Here is a 21,897-nt window from a genome sequence, read left to right as displayed (position 1 = left end):
AGTTCTAAATTCACTCATGCATGGCAAGCTGCTCCTATTGCTTTAGCCTGGCAACATTTTTGGCAATAGAGTCAGACACAGCATTTTAACTCCCATGGTAGTGTGCCAACATTAACCAACCTCCACATAACATCTCTGCCTTGTAGGCACATCACCTGTGCAGACGCAGCCATCCAAGATTACAAGTTGAAATAATTGAACCTTTAAACTCACCACCTTTCTTCCTTTTCTGCAAAGATGATTCAACTTCAGGAAAACCTATCCCTTCAATGCCAGTAGCTCTTGTGCTGTTCTAAAGTGAGGAGAGATAAAAGCAGCACCACAGGACCTAGCAGCCATCAGCTTAAAGAGCAAAGCACAGTAACTTTTATCTTAACACGCATAACTACTAATGCTTCTAAGGGTTATTACTTTATCTGACCCTGTTAGAATTCAGTTCTAATATTTAACTCCCTGACCTCCAACAGTGAGTCTGCAGTGACATATCCTAATAGAATATATGCCACAATTTAAATCAAAAACTGCCTGTATAAACAGCATTCGCGTTCAGTGCTTCAGTGAAATATGTTCTCTCACTGATGAAAAACACCCATCACAGTGTTACAGTGATAATAATATCCACAATGCTAGTAATAATGACAATATAAAAAATAATTTATATATGCAAAAAATGTTCTTTTCAAATATTCATTTCCTGCTCTGATTACAGGATTTACATTCCTGCAAAATCTACACCAACAACAACAACAAAAAAAAAACACAGAAGGAAACCCCATGTTTCCAAGCTACATTTCTCAGTGCAAGTAGATAGAAATAAAAACAAAACTCTTTCTCCACATCAAGAAGCAATTTGAAACATAGCAATTCAGTGTCACACATCATGCTATTATTCATATCAACAATTAATAATGTAGTGACCTAAATATAAAGTTCAGAATTTCATCAATGATCAATTCAGATAAACGTTGAGATAACATCTTAAGCATCTCCAAACACCATGCCTTGAGACACTAGAACAAGAACTGACTTGCTGCCTGCGAAGGTAATGAACTGGGAATCCAACTACACCTCCTGAGGCTGGTCTTTAAAAAAAAAAAAAAAAACATTTTATTAGCTGCTTCAGTCCTATCTCCCTGAACAATTCTGCAATATTAGTCCACATTATCATGCAGAGCACTGCACAAACAAAAATGGCAAGGACTCTAAAGTGGAAAACATAATTAAACAAAGACGTGTACTCAAAACCAAAAAGTGATTTTTTATTGACGAATGACCTGTGCATACATATTACATCTCTGTGTAGTTACAATTTAAATTCCAACGAGGCGCCGCTAACATGAGCTACTTAACCATTTGTAGCCGCCTCTTGAAGCAGAAGTATAAATAGACCATCAACTCTGAAACTATGCCACCCTATGATAACACACTCCAGCTATTTTTCAAAAACCATTTTTCTGCCAGTTATGATGAATCAATACAATATATATATATGATCAACAGCTGTAATTCTGTGAGATTTTAGCACATTCATACGTGCTACAAAGCAACACCCAACCTGTGTTCCCAGCTCTCATTTCTTGACAGGGTACCACCAAGTACTGTCAGATACCTTGCCCTCTATCAGATTCAAAGGCCACAATCTGAAGTGAATCAGGAAGCATTTGTCCAGTTCTGTTGATTCAAGGTAGAACAAGGCTCAACACCTTCAAACACAAAACTTCTCTCCTCATTTCATCTGCCTTTTTCCTGACACCCTCATTCCTTTCCTCTTCAACTTTCAACTGAGGCCCTACGGGACCACTGGAAGTGCCCTCCTGTTATCCTCCAACAGGATGGGGCAAGACACATAAAGAAAGGTGTGCTCCAACTTGGCAAGCTATAGTGCAAGCAACTATTTAGACAATCTCAGAGGGCTGCCAAAGCCCAGGGCACACATTATAACCATACCTCACCAAATACGGAGGAACACAACATTGAAGCCATGCCCATAATTGGGATCTGGACCTAAGGAAAATCTTTAAAGCCACGACCCTCATTTTGATGTATGAGTTAAAGAAGTGTTGCCAGTGCTCCTGAAACACTCAGGAGGAACATATCTTAATGTGCTTGGTAGCAAGACTGGGATCTAATTAAAGATCTGTGCCAATTCTCCTGCTGACTAATATCAACACTGCTCTATAATCAAAGCGTATTGAGCAACGGTGATAGGCGTGGTGGCAGACTGTAGTTTTTGCTGCTACTATTGTTGGCTTGTTTGGCCATAACTAATCAATCTACTAATGAAATCAATTAACTAGACTAGAAGTTACTTCTCTACAGAAACTCCGAAGTATATACAGTATCTTCCTGTGAGCACAGCTTGACACAAGTAAAAGCTGTCTCTTTCCTCTGGCTTAAGCGTGGGATGAAAAGTATACTGCAAGACTTACACTGCTTGGTCTGGTGCTGTGACAAGGGAGAAAAGGAACCTCAGATACACATCACACATCCTGTGAAAAAGGCTGGGAGGGAAGGGAAAAGGTAGGGAGATGGGCCTGGACAAAAGAAAAACAGTGGCAGTGAGCTAAGGCAAAAAACTTAGTTAACTAAATATAACAGCAGAATGTGAAATAACACAATTTAATGTGATTGGAATTGAAGCTAATAAATCAAACAAAACAAGAGTTTCTGAAACCAAAGTTCTTACCCTAATGCTGTAGGCAAAACATCCAGGGAGCAAAGAGAACAGTCTCGTGACTCCCAGTCAGTTGTATCTTTCCCTCCAAACTGGAAATGAGAAAATGAAATCTTCTGGAAGTTATGGTTCATTCATCACTTCTGAGACCAAGAGACTGGAAATATTGACAAATCTATGGGACTGCAGCATTAACTCTTTAACTCCCAATGCACTACATGATATTGTGTTGTGGAATACAGATGAACAACCATAAAACCATAACAAGGACTTGAAAGATACCATCTTTTTCTAATTCAGAATTCAAAGCATTTCTGCTTTCCATATTTAGATGCTGTCATTCATTCACTTAAAAAAGAGCAATTTGCCATGCAACCATTTTGCTATTTCAAATTCCGTCATCTCTGAGCTTTGATTTTTATACCTTTGCAAAATGTGAAAATGCTAATTGTATTAAAATCATTAAAAACACTTATAGGAAGGTACCTTACAAAATTTAATCATTTATAGTTTGAGAAATACTAAGAGAATATGACTACATTTAACAGAAACCTCAGTGGGCCTGTAACTACACAAGAGACATAACTCCACTGCATTTGTCAGAGAACAAATTTGCTAAGAAATACGCAGAGTGGAATTCTGAAGATAAGAGCTGTCAAAAGGGACCAACCATGAAAAAAGGCTGGCATCTCTGACAATACAGGAAATAATTAGGTGTAGCAAAATGCTCTATCCCTTCCTGGCCTGGCTGTTTCCACTATTCCTTTCCCCTGTTTTCACTGCATGGCTTTTTCAATCTCAGAAAGCAATTAATTAATATTTGTAAAGCGCTTTTGGAAAGGTCAAACATTGTGTAAGCACTAAATGTTATTGCTATGTTAAAGAAATGGAAAAGGTTTTAAATTAGTTGAAAGTTATATGCTATTAGATTAAATATAATGTTTGTACTCCAGTAGCAGAACAGAAATTTGTTCTCCAATTTTAATCCATCTTACTACAAGCACCATCAGAGGAAAAAAAAAAGCAAAAAGCTAAGAAATGAAGACCAATGTTTAAGATCACCACCATCACAGAAATCTCAATAGAAACATACTCAAATACAGCACACAACAATTTTAACCAGTTCTTAGCAAATACCTTTACTGTCCTGCATCACAGAAGTCACACATGCAAAAGGACAACAGCTTGTGTAAATATTTATATTTCACACTCCATACATGCACAAACACAGTGTAAGCATATTTGATTGATTTTTTTTTTTTCCTTCCCCCTGAATCAAAGCAAATGGACATTTACTGTCAGGCCGTCCATCTGACACCGGTGCTGTCATCTTTCCTCTGAAGCCTATCCTGAATCCCAACCAAAGCAGTCCACCTGAAAGAGCTACAGCTGCAGAGCTATCATTTGGCAAAAGGAGCATCATTTAAAATCAGCAGTCTTGCTATCATCTTTAACATGCTATCAACTTCCGACCACACTACTTGAACACACAGATCATCACCCTTTTCCCAACACCACAATTCCCCATCCACTGTAGACAAACAGAGAAAGATGTGAAAAGATATCACCATACTTAGATCCAGCAATGGTCTCTGCTCGCAGGTGTGTTCCTCCAGTGGTGCGCACACATGGGGTTCCTTAGGTTTGTGTCTTCTATAGTTTGTTTCACATATGCTCAGTCCTTTTTCTAGAGCCTTGTAGAAGGGAATGTGGACAGCAAGGGGGTTACTTCTGTGCTCTCCCCCTTCTAATGAAGACTAACTCTAAAAGCTGAACTAACATTGTATTAGGTATCAGAAAAATAAACAATTGACATTGTTTAGCCAGGGACGTCCCAAAGCCAGTAGGCCTTGAGGAAGACATTAAACAGGATGCTTTGAGGATGTTGTCAACTTAGGAAGAAAATTCAAGGTCCATGTATCCGTAGCTGAACCACCTTTGTTATAATAGTAAAAAACATAATCTCTTACACACATCCATATGCCAAAAAGATTCCTGTCCAGGTGAAGAACCCTTCCCTGAGCATGTGCAGTAATGGTAGTACAGAGTCAGCAATATTACAATTATATGCAAATTACTAACCAATAACCATGAGAAAGACAGACTGGAAAAGTCACTAACTGTAACTTCTGCAAATAAATATAGCATGGACAGTTCTGTCTGGGGTGCTTGATTTGCGGGAAACCACTGAGCACCCAGGCTTGCTCAAACCTGAAACAAATTAGCTCTCCTGAGCTTATGATCACATGACCATTTGATGCACACCAGGCATCAAATTCACTTTTCAGACAACACCTCCCTCACTATAATTTATATCCAGGTGTTAACCCACCTAAGCCAGGCAAATGCAAAACCTCAGACACTCACAGGTGCTCCTGCAGGTAGCTAACATTTCCTTGTCCTGCTGAGTGAGACATTAATTCAGCTAAGTCTCTTAAAGGCATGGCGTTGCAGTTGTTGATACAAACCATTCTAGTAATACATTTGCCACAGCTGACTAGGCAGAAACAAGGGCAGTTCTTAGCTCAAAAACCTCAAAAACCCTTTAGTCACCAAAATGCTTACCTAGCCTCTCAGTCAGCAACCAGTGCTTCCACTACAGTCTGCTGCCGTCACCTGGCATCCCAATAGTTTTAGCTGATGCATGAAGAGCAGCCTTGGAGCACATCCTTTACTTGCAATAGGCAATATAACCATGGTTCAGCTTCTTCATGGACTCTGTGTGCTTGTGTTTACTAAACTGCTTTCACTTACATCATATTTCATTCACATCGATTTACACATAGCTTAGTACACATAACATTATTAATAAAGAAATAAAGGGTGGGGGGAGATGGCTTTATGCCTCATAGTCATTAAAATATTGAATTTCCCACTATATCATTAGCTGTGCATGTCTCCTGAGTATTCAATCATATTTTAAATTACAAGAAATTGCAGACACGGAAACCACATGAAAGAAATGGCTACAATCCAAAAGGAAATAATGTATCATCCAATACTGTATAACTCAGTAGTAGTTTAATTACAGCTTGCCTAATTATACCTTATGATACCACGACTTTGTAGCATAAAAAACAAATCTCATATACACACACAAAACCTACATTAAAAAAGCATTATGTCTGTGCTGTATATAATGAATGTAAGCTAGAAGACCATACCAGCCAAGAACCATGCTGTATGTCCTCCATACAGCCAGTGAAATGCTACCTTGACAATCTGAAGAATCCAGCTGTAGCAAAGTGGGTAACAACACCCAATACGCCTCAATTGACTACAAACTTATTCAGTTTGTTTTCCTCTTGAAATGCTGATGTGTTTGAATATAACTTCTGGCATAAAGATTCCTTCCCATGTTAAAGGAAGAGGTATTGTTGCCAAGTAAGAAAGAAAAGAAATATACACAAGTCCAAAAACTACAGAATATTTTAACACAGAATCACAGTGGATGCAAATGAAAGAAATCTGTTTAAATCAGAGCTTTTATACTGGGCTGCCTAGACATGGGACTGGTAACGCTCACTTGCACTTTCTGTTGGGTTCACATTTGAATGAGGCATTCAGCAATCTCTGAGTCCAAGAAAAGAACACGTTCCCACATCGATGTTAACTTTCAAGAAATGTGTTGACAACGTAGTTTCCTACAAAATTCGAAGTCAGCAATGAATCCCCTATAAAAGTATTAAGCCCATACACTAATACACAGGAAACTATAACTGCTTTCCTCTTTAATCTCCAGATGATGATGGATTTTATTAAACAGATGCCACCCATTTCCCATTTAAGTTAGCTGAAAGAACAAATTAGATGCACGGTTCCATAATGAAAATGTGAATTCAATGTGAAGCTTTGTCTGACAACAGGCTTGTACAGCAAAGCTTAAGCAGAGTTAAGCTGCGGTCTCTGAGGGCTCCTCCTGGCACAGAGTGCTAATGTAAACTAAGGAGTGACTGGAACTGCATGTAGACACAAATGTAAAAGGCAAAAGGCCAGCAGACAGTAAAGAAAGACGCTTCAGTCATAACTGGGAAGGGAGTAAGAAACATGTTTCTGGCTAGCAAAATCCATAATCACACAATTTCTGAGACAGAAATACACTTTATCTTTTTCATTAGTCATTTCTTTCAAGAAAACAAGACAAAGCATATTCATACTCAGCAGAACTGCAACCAAGTTATGCCAGCAATACTAAGCTACCATGAAAGCTCTGAAGACAGGCTAACCGTTTCAGACACCTGAGGACTACCTGTGGATGGTACAAGGCAAATGGGAGACCTCCATCTGATCCATCACCTGGAGCAGACACAGAACTGCTGCTTCAGCAAGAAACACAGACTTGGCTGCTGAATACATCCTCTTGAACAGAGGATGGCAGGCAACAAAGGCATCACTTTTGCAGTGGCCTGGGGGATGACATATGCTGCCAGGAAACTGAAGAACTACTTTCCTGGATCCTTCTTCTTACTCCAAAATACTGGAGCCATTCTCGTCCTTACGCCACATCAAAAAGAGTGCCTCCTAACAGATTCTAGTTCAAATTTAATTCAATACATGGGCTTAGAGAAAATAGTCTTCTATAAAAAAAAAAAAGGAACTGTATCCATATTATTATTATTATTATTATTATTATTATTATTATTATTTTTAAGTCCCATGGAAACTAATTAAGCATTAACCTCTCTTCAAAAGCCTTCTTATTAAGTCTGCCCTAATGTGCAAGAAGATGAAGATGGAAGAGGCTAAATCATTTTCCTACTCCAGACAGTAAGAAATAAACCAAAAACTAAAAGTAAATATGGAGAGAGTAACCAGTAGCCAATAAGAACAGTGATAAGTTCTTTGGCATTAAAAATACTGTATTTTTATACAGAAGACATCAGGGCTGAGTGCTCCTTGAAAGCAACTCTTTTTTTAAATCCATTCAAGCCAGAGTTTTGAAGTAAAACCTACTCTGTGACAGTGTGTATCCTTAGAGTAACTCTTCTCAGATTTCATTGACAGAACACTTCAGACCTCCCATATAACAGCTTAAACAACTTAGGTCCTTTGTATTCAGATTCCAAATGTTCTAAAATATATATTTTTTTCTATTTACAAGTACTAAACTGTAATTTTTCTATTCAATCTGTTATCTATTTCAATTCAATCTATTATCTATTTCAAAAAGTTCTCTAATCCACTTTTGTCCTATTTCTATCTACAACATGATGTCACATTTTACCATGCAAGACACTCAACTGATTCATTCCACAAGCAGTTTCAAATGTAATAAGTACATAAGGAAGAACATCTATATTTCAGCTCAGTAATGCACTGTGCAGAGACATATAGTAGTCTCACTCCCTGAATACAATGGGGATTGCCTACCCACCACTTTAGTAAGTCACTGTTTTTCAAACGCAGTTGAAAGATGACCTAAATTTATGCTTCCCATTCATACAACATACAGCTTATTAAAATGAACCCTGTACAAATTAACTAATCTTACTATGCAGTTCAGATCATCCTTTGAAATTGAATTCCTCCTTTTATGTATAAACTTGTGGTTCATCTAGAATGTGAGATTTTAAGACTTGATTTAGGGAAGCAATACTAGCTAGCATCATGGCCACAGCACTTAAAATGCAGCTATCCACTAAGGGATTAACTCTGACTGACACACACACACACCACGTAAGAGAAAAAAGCATGATCAGATTTAAAACAAATGCTTCACAGAGAGGATTTTTTTTTCCTTCCTACAAAGAGTTCAGAGGCTAAAATATCATTACCTATGAGAAATCAAATGTTAATCTGAAGTCACATTGTAAATTTGAAATTAACTCAGCTGCCAAGAAATCATTGCCATCATTTGATTTACAGAAAACAAGATCTCCCTTGTTTGCCACGTGGGACAGTGGATTATCAAGGTTCAAAAAACAAAAACAAGATCAGCAGGATTGCCTTAGCTCACAGAATAAGATTGTCAGCTAGTGTAATTTGCACTGTATCTTGGGTGCTGCATACATTACTAGCTCTCACAGAGACTTCCAAGTTCTTAATTTCCATAATTCTACGCACTTGAAAAACCAGGAAACTTTGCCAATTAAGAACTTTGATCTCATTGTTCTGAAAATGCAGCCAGCTTACGATTTGCTAACAGGCAACGTTACATCTAGAAAGAACATCGGACATTTACCTCTCCCCAAAAAACACCCTTTCAGTCTCCTAACATTTTCATGCCAGAAATTCTACATATTTGGTAACACCCTCGGGTATTCTCTTCCACGAACCTATTCCCTTGAAAACATAAAGACTTGTAAGCTTCTCCATACACTTGAGCACAAAGCTCCAAGTTTGCCTACCCACTGTACTCATATTTTGAAATATATTGTATCGAAACCAGCTAAATCAATTGATCAACTTATATAATTTATTTAAACATACAAACCTCCTTACCATTATCCTATTTTACTATCTTTTAGACCTAGAGAACACATACATTAACAAGGTAAAAATCTTCTAAACCAAGGAGCTTGAAAGTTGATCATCGCACTTCCTGAGAGCACCCACTCCATTCACTGAGTTGTGAGAACAATTCAGATTAAATTATGTTTTCTCTTTTAAACTCATACAATTACTTTAATAGATTTCTAGCATGAAATTTAAATTCCTTTAGGTATCTGTCTTCTTCTGTGTAACCAAGTAGTGACATCACCAATTTCATGCTACTACTTCGTTTAAAAACCTAAGGGCAGGAGGAAAAAAAAAACAAAAAGAAAACCAGCATACCCGAACCTTGTATCATGAACCAAAATTTACTAAGAAAAGAACAAGGAACCAAGAGTAACTGAAATGGTGTTTCAAAAAAGTACTTAACATTGAAAATATTTTCAGTTTTTAAATAAATTTTTCATTTATATTAAAAAATGCAGGGATTGATTCTCAAATATTGCATCTGTAGGTTACGATCTTGATCTCCATCATTTGACCAGTCTGTGCTTCCCAGGGAAAAGCGCTGAAACCACAGTAACAGCCTGAATTACTTAGAGATTTAAGGAGAGATTAACCCAGCTTTCCAGTAACAGAAGTATTTTCTCAAAAGTTCACATAGGTCATGGCTAGCTTTAATGACATACTGTTTATTACATTCAGTACAGTGACAAAATGCAAGTTAGATAAACAAGGTATTTCAGCACAGCAAAAACAGCGTTGTGAATTTCATACCTCACTCAGCTCTTCAAAATACAACAGCCTGTTTCTCCACAGCAATCACAAGCAATCATATTCCTTTCAACTACAGTAGCTCATACACACCATAAAGTAGGCCAGGAGTTGCCAGAAAGCCCTTGTCTTGTTGAAAGCATATGCCAGCCCTCTTCCTGCAGCTTCACATCCAACAAGATCTCCGCAGCACACAGGAACAGTAAAATGTCAGACAAGGATGAAGGATGAACAAAATCCAGAAAGTTAGCTGAAGGGTATAATCATTTGTGTGATACTGACTTGGAGAAACAGAAAGCAAACATGGTAAAAACCTCAAGGATGGACAGAGCAGAAAGCACATCCCTCCACTTACTACTATTTTTACAGTGGACCTGAGTGACCTGTTGTTTGTGAAATCTTCACTGTGCAAGGTGTAATTTCACATGCAGTATAGAAAGAAGGTCCCAAATCCAAAGCTATATATATATATATATATATATATATATATATATATATATATATACATACACACACACACACACACTTATATGTATATTCCATATGCACATTAAGAACCCAAAAGACAGACAAGGTAAAAATAGCATTGAAGGTTACAACAACACACTAGGGAGACTTTCAAGCTGCTTACAATATACATCCTTACAGCAATTGAAGGGTAAGCACCAGGACAGATGGTAGAAACTTTTAAAGCCTACTGGTGGCTTTTTTTTTCCTTTTGTAATCAGATGTAGACATAGAGATTAGCATAACATAATAAACAGTGAAATTCATCTCTGCTTGTATTTATTCGTTGACAAATAAGCAAATATGAAATATACTCTGTTTCACACCTAGCCAGAATGATTCCAGTTTCCACCAAATCTGTTTTCTCCAGTAAACAGCACACAGCAGGAAAATCCTAAGAGTGTTAAATAGATGTTTGGAGACCACACTTCCATAGGTACTCAACTGATTATGAAAACTAGATACACAGCAAAACATTCCTTACAAAAATCTTCCCAGATTGATATAACAGACTAGGACCTGGTACTCGTTGCAGAGAAATCACGTGTTCATCTGAAGGGGACATTTAATACATTAATCACCTAATGGCAACAATCTATTTAACAAACAAACAAAAAAAAAAAAGTCATGGCAAAGTAGCTTTTGAAATAATGAAAAATAATGCAATGTAGGAGGGCTGCTCCAAAAGAAATGCTTCCTGCTTTATTATGGTCATCCATGATGTCAGCGGTGGATGTTGATGGTATGGCAGTAGAAGCTGAATCTTCCCACCAATATTTGGCTACATTTTGCTGCTGTGTGACAGATGGCAGCATAGGGGCAGTGTGACAAAATGACAATCTGATGCTGAACTGCAGATGAAGCAAAGCTGTGTCATTTGATTCCTAAGTGCGGAAAACGCGGCACCCATTACAATTCACCAACACTTGATGAACATTTATGGAGATCAAACAGCGGATGGGAGCACAATGAGCTGGTGGATAGTTGGGTTCAGTAGTGGCAACAAAAACACGAAAGACAAGCTACATTCTGGATGGCCATGTAGTCTGTTATGAGCGCAGCTTGCAGACTCTTGTGCATCTTTGATAGCAACTACTAAGTGGTGGTGACTATGTTAAAAAATAGTGTTCTGTAGATGAGGATTTGTTTGATCAAGTAGTGTTATTGTTCTTGTTATAGCTGTTGTAATTTGAAATGAAGAGGATGCATGATCTTCAGAACAACCAACTTATATTGAACATATACATACTGCTAGTGATAGGTGTCTTTTCCTCAGTACCATGAATGGATGTAGAATGTGATTCTGCATTTACACTGACTTCAAGTAAAGATTGTAGGACAGGGAATAAAAGAGAATTACATTTTTTGCACAATAGCTTTTAACTTGGGAATCCAAAAAAAAAAAAAAAAAAAAAAATCTAAGCAGCATATTCTGCTTAATTTACTTTGATATGTGAAGATTAACTCTAGGGAAATAAAAATAAGGCATTCAAGGATTCTTTTCACCACCTCTGTAATTGTTTCTATTGTCATAGATTTATTAAATCCCTCTGGTAAATCTCTAAGTATTATAGATTTGTGGCATTCAAGATAATAAAAAGCCCTTGAAACACAGCTTTCCTGCATTATTATTATTCATAATTGATAAATTACAAAAGGGCTAATACATACATACAGCAACCTGAGTACAACTAGCACTAATTGAAGCACAACTAACAGGCAACCCTGTTGTCCCCAGCATACCACTATATCTCAGCTGAAATTTTTTTCCCAAACAGGTGCATTTCCTGCACACAATGTGCAGCTCAGCACATGGCTTCACTGGAATGCAGTAATACAAACCCGTCTAGCAGAGCAAACCAAGCTCATTTTAAGCTCTTGAATAAACACTACACAACAGTCTGTCCAACCTGTTTTTTGAAGTAAATAACAACATGAGTAAGTTTTTGCTTTTGCTACTTGTGCCAAGCACTCATATCTTATTATTTTTCACAGTTCAGGACAAACATCTTTTGTATGCTTATTCTCTACATTGTTCTTCAACATCAATTGTGATCAGCTTCAGATAAGAAACATAATGTGCTTTCTGAATGTTAGTACTAAAGTCAAGTACTGCAACTTATGCTTCCATACATAGTAAGTTTCCCTTGTCACAACAACTCTTTTGCTTTATTTTTAAGCTTATTCTCTACTAGAGCAACAAATCACTGAAAAACAATGGTAGGATTGCACACTTTGGTTTATTTGGATCTTGTCTTAGTTATTAATTGCTAAGTGTTGTGCTATCACATAGGAAAACACATGCCTCTATGTGAAGCTTCTCTACTTCCTACACCTTTTTAACCTAGAAGAATCAAAGAGATGCTCACCATTAATGTGGTTCACTACAGCTTCCCATCTTCAACTGGTACCTGTAACAGGCAACTTTCATCCAGATTACAAACCACAGCAGCAGCATTTGTCTGAGCTTTCCTCATCCTTTTCCAACACACAATGCACAGAAGTCAAGTCTGGCCTTTTTTGCCTCTGATGGCAGATTCACTGCATGTCAACGAAAACAAACTTAATACAGCACCCATTACCCTTCAGTCAAAAGCTGAGTTGAACAAAAACTCCATACCTGCAACATCCTTCCTAGACGACTTCAGTTAGTTAAGTACTAAAAACAAAATCAAGCCTTCAGGTGGTGCAAACAAAACTAGTATATGGGCCAAACAAATCAATTCTCAGGAGCCAAGCATCAGTCCAACACCCTGAATGAGTGCTCCACCCCCAACTTTTGGAAAAGGTCATAGAAAAATAACCTAGGGGGAAGGAGGAAGATCATCAAAAAGTAAATTAAAAAAGATTAAGAAAGCCTCTCAGGCTTTTTTTCTCACATATCATTATGAATATCAGATCTAACAAGGTTTAGTTTCCAATAGGTTCGCATACTGTGGTTAGTTTATTTCAATGTAAGAAGCTCCCTGCAGCCAGGACGCGTACAAGAATCCTCTTCTAGGTCAACTCTTTGATACTAAACAAAGAATGAGCTTACCAGGCAGCTCCTCTCTCAACCAGAGATCTCACAACAGCTTCTTCCTTCCCTCAAATTTCATAATGCTTACTAAAGCTTTAACTAAGGTTTGAGACTAAGCTTTAACTAAGGTTTCATGCTTCTTTTACCAAATCTTTGCAAATCTTTTACCAAATCTTCATGCTCTACTTCTGGGACAGAGAACAAGTTTCAAGAGGAATTGAGGAGAACCAACAATATACCACTGCTAAAAACACTGCAGTTCATAAGCTGACACATTGTCAGCCCGTTCCGTCTCTCACTCAGCATTGGCAGTTACTGCTCAGCACAATACAAGGCCAAACAGGAGGTATGGGCAATAGTGCATTTGGCTCCACCAAAGGAAGCAGTACTGTGACACTAGCTGAGGATCTGGTCCCACAAGCACTTGCAAACAGCTCTTAATTTCTTCATTGTTTATTACCTTTAAAACATCTACATACATTTCATATATTTAATAAATTAAAAAAAAAATGCAAACCAGTAGTAAGAACCCCACACAAGCAACAGAAGAGTTCAAACTCTGGTATTTCTGTCACTGTTTTTTTTTAGTTGTTGTTTTTGATGATGATATTATTTGGTGAAGCATCATTTCACTGTCATTTCAAGCCCACTTAAATTCTCAAAGCAGTTCTTTAGTTCTCATGCCTCTCTCAAGCTGTTCTGTGTCATGTCACATCTTGTTTTATTTGAACTATATAAACTCTTTAGGACAAGGACTTAGTCTATATTTAGAAAACGTTACATCAAGATATAGTGCTGCATAAGTGTTTTACCATTTCTTGTGTTTTCAGCTTCAGCGTTTTGTAAGCTACATGTATTGACTCAGCCAAAGGCAAACTATAGGGGAAGAAAATAAATCATAAACCTGAATACAGAAATGCTTCCTTTTTTTCCCACCTTCATCTATTTTCAAAGGATGTAGAATCATAGTAGAACAACTACACTGTAGGTTCTTACCCAAATGAAAACGTATAAAAGTGGGTACACTAAAGTTTCTCACAACATTTTCCAGTAGTAAGTACTTGCTTACCTTCTCCAATAAATAGTATCACCCTGAGGCCATTTTTAACCGTGGCTGTAATGTGAGCAGTGCTAATACACAGCTTTCAGAAGCGTGCTGCACATAACACATTAAACTACCTCAAAACAGAGTAAGTAGTATTTTTTTCATTTTATTATCTTTTCCACTCCTCAGTTATTAGAGAACCGGGAGTGGATTTTAAAAGCTGAACGTATTTTTGGATTTTATTGCAGCGAAGCAAGTAAATGACAACTAGAACGGAGCCTACCTTACAACTGAAAGCAATGCTTACTTTCTACTTTCCACAAATACTTATATTATATGCAAATATACATTTGAATGTGCTGTTTACCCAGAAAATTGATCCCTAAGGTGCCTATAGTATAACAATGGTCCCTCCCAGCCAAGTAATAGATGTGTTAGCTATAAACTTCATTCAAGTTCTATTAATGCCATAGTCTACATCATCTGTTAACACTACTAATTTGAAACTGCTGTAGGCATAAATGATCTTTGTCTCTTGACAAAAAAGCTTCAGATTCATTATCAAGGCTTTATCTCATAGGGCAACTTCTTTCATAGCCTTAGCTCAACAAACTCTAAACAAACCAAGTTCAGAGTAACTTCTCCGTGTATTATTACACATATGTGTAGCAGAGCTGCAGATCTAACAGTCTAGAACAGCCCTGTTGCTTCTGGTTCCCATTTCTGCCTGTTAGAAGTTTAATCTAAAACAAAACCTACCTTTAACAGACAGAACTCCCAATTTGCATATTACCATCTTAATGAGAGACATGAGTCAGTAGTGGTATAAAATTCACAGAGGCTGTGGCAAAGACAGTCAGCCACCAGAAACCCATTTGACCAAGATCAGGATGTTAATATGAGGGCTTAAGAAAGGATAGAGATTACTTTGCAGCTAATGTGACTAATCCCTGAATTTCTTCTGGCAACCTCTTTGTGAAAGGGTAGAACAAAGACATAGAGTCAGGAGAACAGAACAGCTGATTTTACTTTCATTCCCCACCAACTCTCCTCTGCCTTTTTTTATTTCTCCCATCTCAGCAGATGCCCAAGAGTTTACCAGCTATGAAACAGATTAGCAGATAAAAAGAAGTCATTTGTAGTGTCAGCTCCTAACAGTTGACAAACTTACTCATCTGTGTTCCTTTTATTTCCTCCCCATGTAGTCCATATGCATGCTTTCCACAACTCTGAACTTGATTTTGAGATACGGCTTTTCCAAACCTCATATGCTTCCTACTGCCTTCCTATATTTTGCCTCTGAATATTTAAAATCGAGGCGAGCATTTTAACATCTTTGGTATTTTTAAACTCTGCTCTAGTTGAGTTTTGACAAAACTATAAATATCTTGTTACCCACTTGGCATTGCACCTTAGTATAATTGCCATTAGTACAGGCTAGGTGCCTCTAGGTACCGATCAGTTTATTTTCAGACACACTGAACTTAATTCATGTCACTTGCATTTGCAGTGCTTCAGACATTCTGAAATTCCTTTTTCTATTATTCAAGACTTTCAAAACATCATAAGAAATATTGAGATAGCTTTATTTTTAGTGATACTAAGAATTCAATAATGAGACAAAAGAGAAAACCGAGACAGAAAGTCACATGCTTAGTAACTTCTGGAAAAATTCAATTAAAAAAAAAAAAATTGCATACAAAGTAAACTACAGCGATTATAAAATATTATTTAAGGTTATAATCAAGATCTCATTAAAATCAGTAGCAGTTTAACCATTGCCTTACAGAGATCAACTTTTCCAAAGGAGCTTATGGCCGATACATAAAAATTGGATTGGAAACAGTAACAAATCAGGATTCTTCAGTCTTTTATCTACAGTATGGTGACTGCACCTACACCCGTAAGACACTGGATAATTCACACAAGACAAAACCACATTATTTTGTGGAGCCTGCAAAACTTTGCAAACAGCATTCCTTATGCCACATCTACTTTCACATTGGAAAGCGGCAAAACTAAAAGTAAATAGAAAGTATCTATCCACATAAGGTTCCTTAGCAGTTCCTTAATCTCTAAGAGAAGGAATGTACACAGAGCAATTAGTATGCCTTCCTACAGTGTCTCTGAAAGGCGGTCATAGAATCACAGAATGATGTGGGTTGGATAGGATCCAGAGATCACCTAGTTCTGATCCCTTGCCATGGGCAGAGTTGCCAACCACTAGATCAGGTTGCCCAGGAACCCATCAAGCCTGGCCTCGAACTCCTCCAGGGATGGGATATCCACAGCCTGTCTGGATGGCCAGTGACATCACCACACACTAAGTGAAGAATTCCTTCACAGGATCTAATCTAAACCTCCCTTCTTTCAGTTTAAACCCATTTCCCCTTGTCCTATCACTATCTATCTACCTGCATAAAGAAATTGGTTCATGTCGTGAAAGACTTCAGTGTGGTCTCTCCAGAGTCTTCTCTTCCCCAAGCTAAAAAACACCAACTCCCTCTATCTTTCTTCAAAGGATAAGTGCTCCAGCCCATTGACCTCCTCTGAGCCTGTTCCAAAAGCTTCGCATCCTTTCTGTACTGGGAGCTCCAGGCCTGGACGCAGTAATCTAGATGGGGCCTCACAAGGGCAGAGTAGAGGACGATCATCTCCCTCTCCCTGCTGGCCACCCCTCTCTTGATGCAGACCAGGATATTGTTGGCCTTCTGGGCTGCAAGAAACTGCTGGCTCATGTCCAGCTTCTCATCCGTCTGGATCTCCAAGTCCTTCCCAGCAGGGTAAGTGTGCTTTCACGTATTAATGTTGTGTGGTATGTTTTGGGTTTGTTTGTTTGTTTAATGTAGTCATGTAACAAGAGATTATACCACAGTATTCACATTTCTAAGTATATAGGAAAACTACCATGTGTGTTATGTGAAGTCAGTCCATAAATGCCATTTCCCACACATGCTGAGTGCCTCAATAAATGTAAGATTTTAATATCAAGAATTACTACAAAATTAACATGCATCAATATATATCCAATAATATCTGTGGCTAGTTTATCATTTTAAGCACAACAGACACCATGAATTTGGCTGAGAGTATTATCTGCTCTCAAGGTATTTTATTTTGGGAGGTCTGTAAAACTGGAAGAACCTGCAATAACAGAAAGCATCACATTGCTCTAAGTAAGTATGTAGAAAGCCACACCATTTTCTGAACTGGCATTTTCTACCAGTCAATTCCCTTCAGCAATATGAAGAGAAAATTATTAATATATTAGTGGAAGAACTTGCTTACTGAAGCAGTATATTAATGCTTCTGAATACTGCAAATTAAATTAACTTGTTATCACTTACATTGTTGCAGTACACACATTTAATTCCTGCACAAATTTAAAAAATTAATTTTTTTCTAGTACAGACTAAGGTAACAAGTATGCTGGCAATTAATAAAAAAAATGATAAACAATCTTAGTTTTTGCAGGGCAGTTATTCTACTATTCACATCAGAACAAATCCCACAGCAGTATATCTTAGAATGGCTTGGGTTGGAAGGGACCTTAAGATTATCTCTTTTCTGTCCCCCTAAAACTGGTGTATCAGTGTTTTTTCACTATAACATTTGAAAAGATCACATCAAGAAGGCATATCATGAAGGAGGAGCAGAAAAGCAGCCAAAAGAACAAGAGTAAAAGAAGCCACACCAGAAAAGAACACCAAAGCTAAAAACGCATGGGAGCCAATATTTTCTCTGACACAATTATTTGTACTATAAAAATTTAGAGGCCAAGAGCTTGCTTTTTTTTTTTTCTTCCAGTCTGTCACAGCCAGTTAACCTCACTGGAAGACAGCAGTGACCCTCAGAAGCATTCCTGAGTGCTGAATCTCAAATTCCTGATATGCTAGAACATTATAAAAAATTAAGTGGCATATCCTTAAATAATGTAAAATGTCATTACATTCTAGGAGTGATTGAACTACTTTCTCTCACGCTCAGCAACAAAACAAAATGCTGGAAAAGCTTTTACTCCTAGAGAGAAGTAGTTAACTGCTAGTAAAGAAACTTCAAGGAAAAAATGCTGCACGATTTATACTGAAGTCCTGCTACCACACCTGCAGGCAGTTTCCACACGTACAGATTATCAAAAAACAACCATACTAATACATTAAGTCAATAAGACAAAAGTAAAACATTACTGATACAGAAATATCATCATTCCAATCTTTTATTACCTGCCAATAGTGCAATCAAGGTCTTCTTTTTTAAAACAGTTGTTTTTATGAAGATATACAGAATGTGTACAAGTGACTACAATGTACATTCCTGCTTTTTTTTGTTGTTTCGTTTGTTGGTTATGTGTGCTTTTTTCCCCCCTTGACAATTACTGCCCACCCATGGTTTCCTTTTGCTTATACTACCCTTCTATAAATTATCCTTAGCATAAAATAACAATCCCTCATAGGACAGATTGTATTTCAGACAGAAACAGTCACCTCTGCAGGAAACATTAACATTTTGTTGCTACACAATGAAAAACCATACTACGTATCTCCGTCACAGAGCTGCAGTTCACACCATCTAAGTGGTAACACTCCGCCATGCAGGAGAAGACAAAAAGCAGTAAATAACAATAACCAGACAGTTAAGTAGCGAACAGCTGCATGGGCTTTCAGTACAACTGCATGTAAAATAGATGGCTGCTCCTCCTCAAAGTTACAGGCTCCTGCTGAAGCATAAGGATACGCACAAAATGTTACAGGTACAAGTCTTGCCATGCATTTTCAGTGCTTACAGGAGCTGTATTCTACACAGCAACCCACACAGCCAACAAATGCAATAGCTAAAGCCTAACACTCAAGTGTATGTATTTGATTTAACAAGGTAACACTGCCTACTGTCATTACAGAAAGTGGCAAAAAAAAAAAAAAAAAAAAAAAAAAGTGATAATGAGAGAGCAACCCAATGAAGCTGCAAAAACATTTTTTCAGGAAGCATGCATATGTAGCAGAAAGTAGACCCTAGTTTGTTTCTTTATTCCCCCCCCCCCCCCCAGTTTCAGCAAAACTACTTACACTGTGGAAGACCTGGGGCACTGAATCCTCTAACAAGCATTAACTTCTGCATGATAGAGAATGCAGCTCAGCTCCTGCCCCTAACGAGCTGGTGCTTATTCTAAAAATAAAGTATGCACTGCCTATTAATTTGACTTGAAGTCCATGAAGTTCCTTTTCCGTGAATATTTGCACCAATAGAAAAACACCACTTCATCCAGTGCTTCACCTGTTTTAATCTACCACTAACTAAAACCACATGGAAATGTCATGTTCTGAGAATGTGCTATTTTTTTATGATTTCCAAAATCTACCATTAAGATTATTTTCACAACATGTTTTTCTCATAACCCCACATGAAAACCATATATAGACCGCATGTAGTTTCGACCTTCCATCTACTCCAGACAGGCTCATCCAACAAAGCCACAGTGTCTTCCATGAACCTTCATGGAACCTGATAGACAACTTTCCATGAATCTTCATGGAAGAGCAGGAATTAGGCCAGATGGAGAAGACATCTCTCTTGTAATTTAGAAAACAATTCATCTACCAACCAAAACCACTCCCAAATGTATTTTAAAGTTGGTTTATTGTCCAGCCATTTACTAGAAATATTTGAGGCATTAGGTTTGAATCAGGAGAAACGTTAAGTGTATGCATGCAGCTTAAGCAGCACAACTGTGCTTTTGTGCAACCGCACAGAGACACAGATACAAAATTTCACCTTCTCAGCATTTTAAATGACTCACAGACTTAAGTACTGAATGCTTTCTCTCCACATGACCCAGACATGGTACACACCCACCTATTGTCTCAGGTCATCTTGTATGACTCCACGTCCATCTCTCTGCTCAGGCCCGCACCTAGCTCTCCCAAAAAGTCCCACAAGACACGCAGCCAAGGACTGCATTCTATAGACTGACAAAAGACTTTCCTACTCAACTAAATCATCCCAATGAGCAGCCTGAGAAACTGCTGCAAAAATTCAGCATCTAAAAGAAAATGGATCTGCCCCCATTAGTAAGAAAACTAAGCTCAGCTCTTGTCAGCAACCTTTCCCAGCAGGGCTGGGTAAAGTTTCTATTTGTATCTGCTTCTTTCTAAGAATGAAAAGCAAATAAATAAATAAATGACACAACCACACCACCACCAACACCTCAGCATTCTTTTCAGAAAACAAATAAAACTGAACTGCAAGGCAAACACAAACAGCATAAATTGACGCTTGTTCTACTTCTTTCTGTTTCCAAATACTGAGCTACTGAGGTCCAGACAAGAGCAGAGGATCTGCTTGCCTGCTGTGTTCTTCAGCAGTTCTATACACTCATGTAAGTACAAAGCAATCCAGAAGCTGGAAACGCACGTTAAGATGAGAAGCCAAAACACTACAGATACCATCGTACCCTTAACTTCAGTGGATAAATAAACTCCAAGCAGAAAACTTCCCTTGTTGTTGGCACAACACACTTCAACATAGTCTGGACAGCCACATTACCTTCTCCAGAGTTGTTCTCTGCTTGGGATACCACAGAAGATCAACAACCTCAGAGTGAAAAGTCAACTTCACGTCCCCTAGAGGGCTTTCTAAGGCTAAACCTCTAGGCAATTTCAGGACTGAGTCAGCCTTTTGCATTCCATCTCTAAGACAGCATTCTTGAAATATACTTTTTTTTTTTTTTTTTTACTGTTTCTGCAATAATACAGTTCTATGGTAGCCTCAGAAATCGAGGGTAAAACAAGCCCCAAGAGACAATCACCAATGCAAAAAAGGTTATTGCATTATTATTACTTCTAGCTAGAGAAATACAAATCCTGTTGTCCTTTTATACTAATTTCATTTGTACTACACACATACATCGAGCAGCTATACACAAGTCCTCCTAAATGATTAGGTGCAATGTCTTACTATCTCAGCTTTTCTAGTTCATTAATATTTCACTTTTATATATTCCTCAGCTGCTTTTACAACATGTTCCCTTCTCTGCCTCTTAAGTGTGAGCACGGAGAGTTGTTTGAAGTAGCTCATAGACCTCGCCTCACATCCCCACCTCCCTGCCCCCCGAGAGTTTAACACTTCAAGTGCAATACATACCAGAGAGAAAAAACACATCTGGCACAGAAAAGGATAAGAAGAGATGTTGAGTCTCCCTTCAAGTTGCATTCAACTATAAAGGTGGGCAATCAGAAAATAAAGCAGACTACAATCTTTATGCTGAGACGTTTACTGTCATCAGCCTCAAAGACAAGAGGGAGACGCGCAGCTCAGAGGGTTCTCCTCTCTGTGGAAAAACAGACCCACCCTGTTCCTCAGAAAGAAGACTTGCCGCAACTTTCTCTGCCTGGCAGAAACGTGAAAGGTCACCTCCTTCACCCAGGAGAAACCACGCAGCATTCAGCCAGA

General features: G+C 38.0%; 1 protein-coding gene across 15 annotated transcripts in view; it reads right to left on the bottom strand.

The window, feature by feature from the left end:
• Positions 1-21,897, bottom strand: part of CCSER1 (coiled-coil serine rich protein 1) — a 620,464-nt gene that overhangs the window by 597,678 nt on the left and 889 nt on the right. The window lies entirely within an intron of this gene.

Source organism: Lagopus muta, chromosome 4 (assembly GCF_023343835.1).
Source record: "Lagopus muta isolate bLagMut1 chromosome 4, bLagMut1 primary, whole genome shotgun sequence".
Lineage (NCBI taxonomy): Eukaryota > Metazoa > Chordata > Aves > Galliformes > Phasianidae > Lagopus > Lagopus muta.
This window is presented reverse-complemented; position numbering and strand designations above follow the sequence as displayed.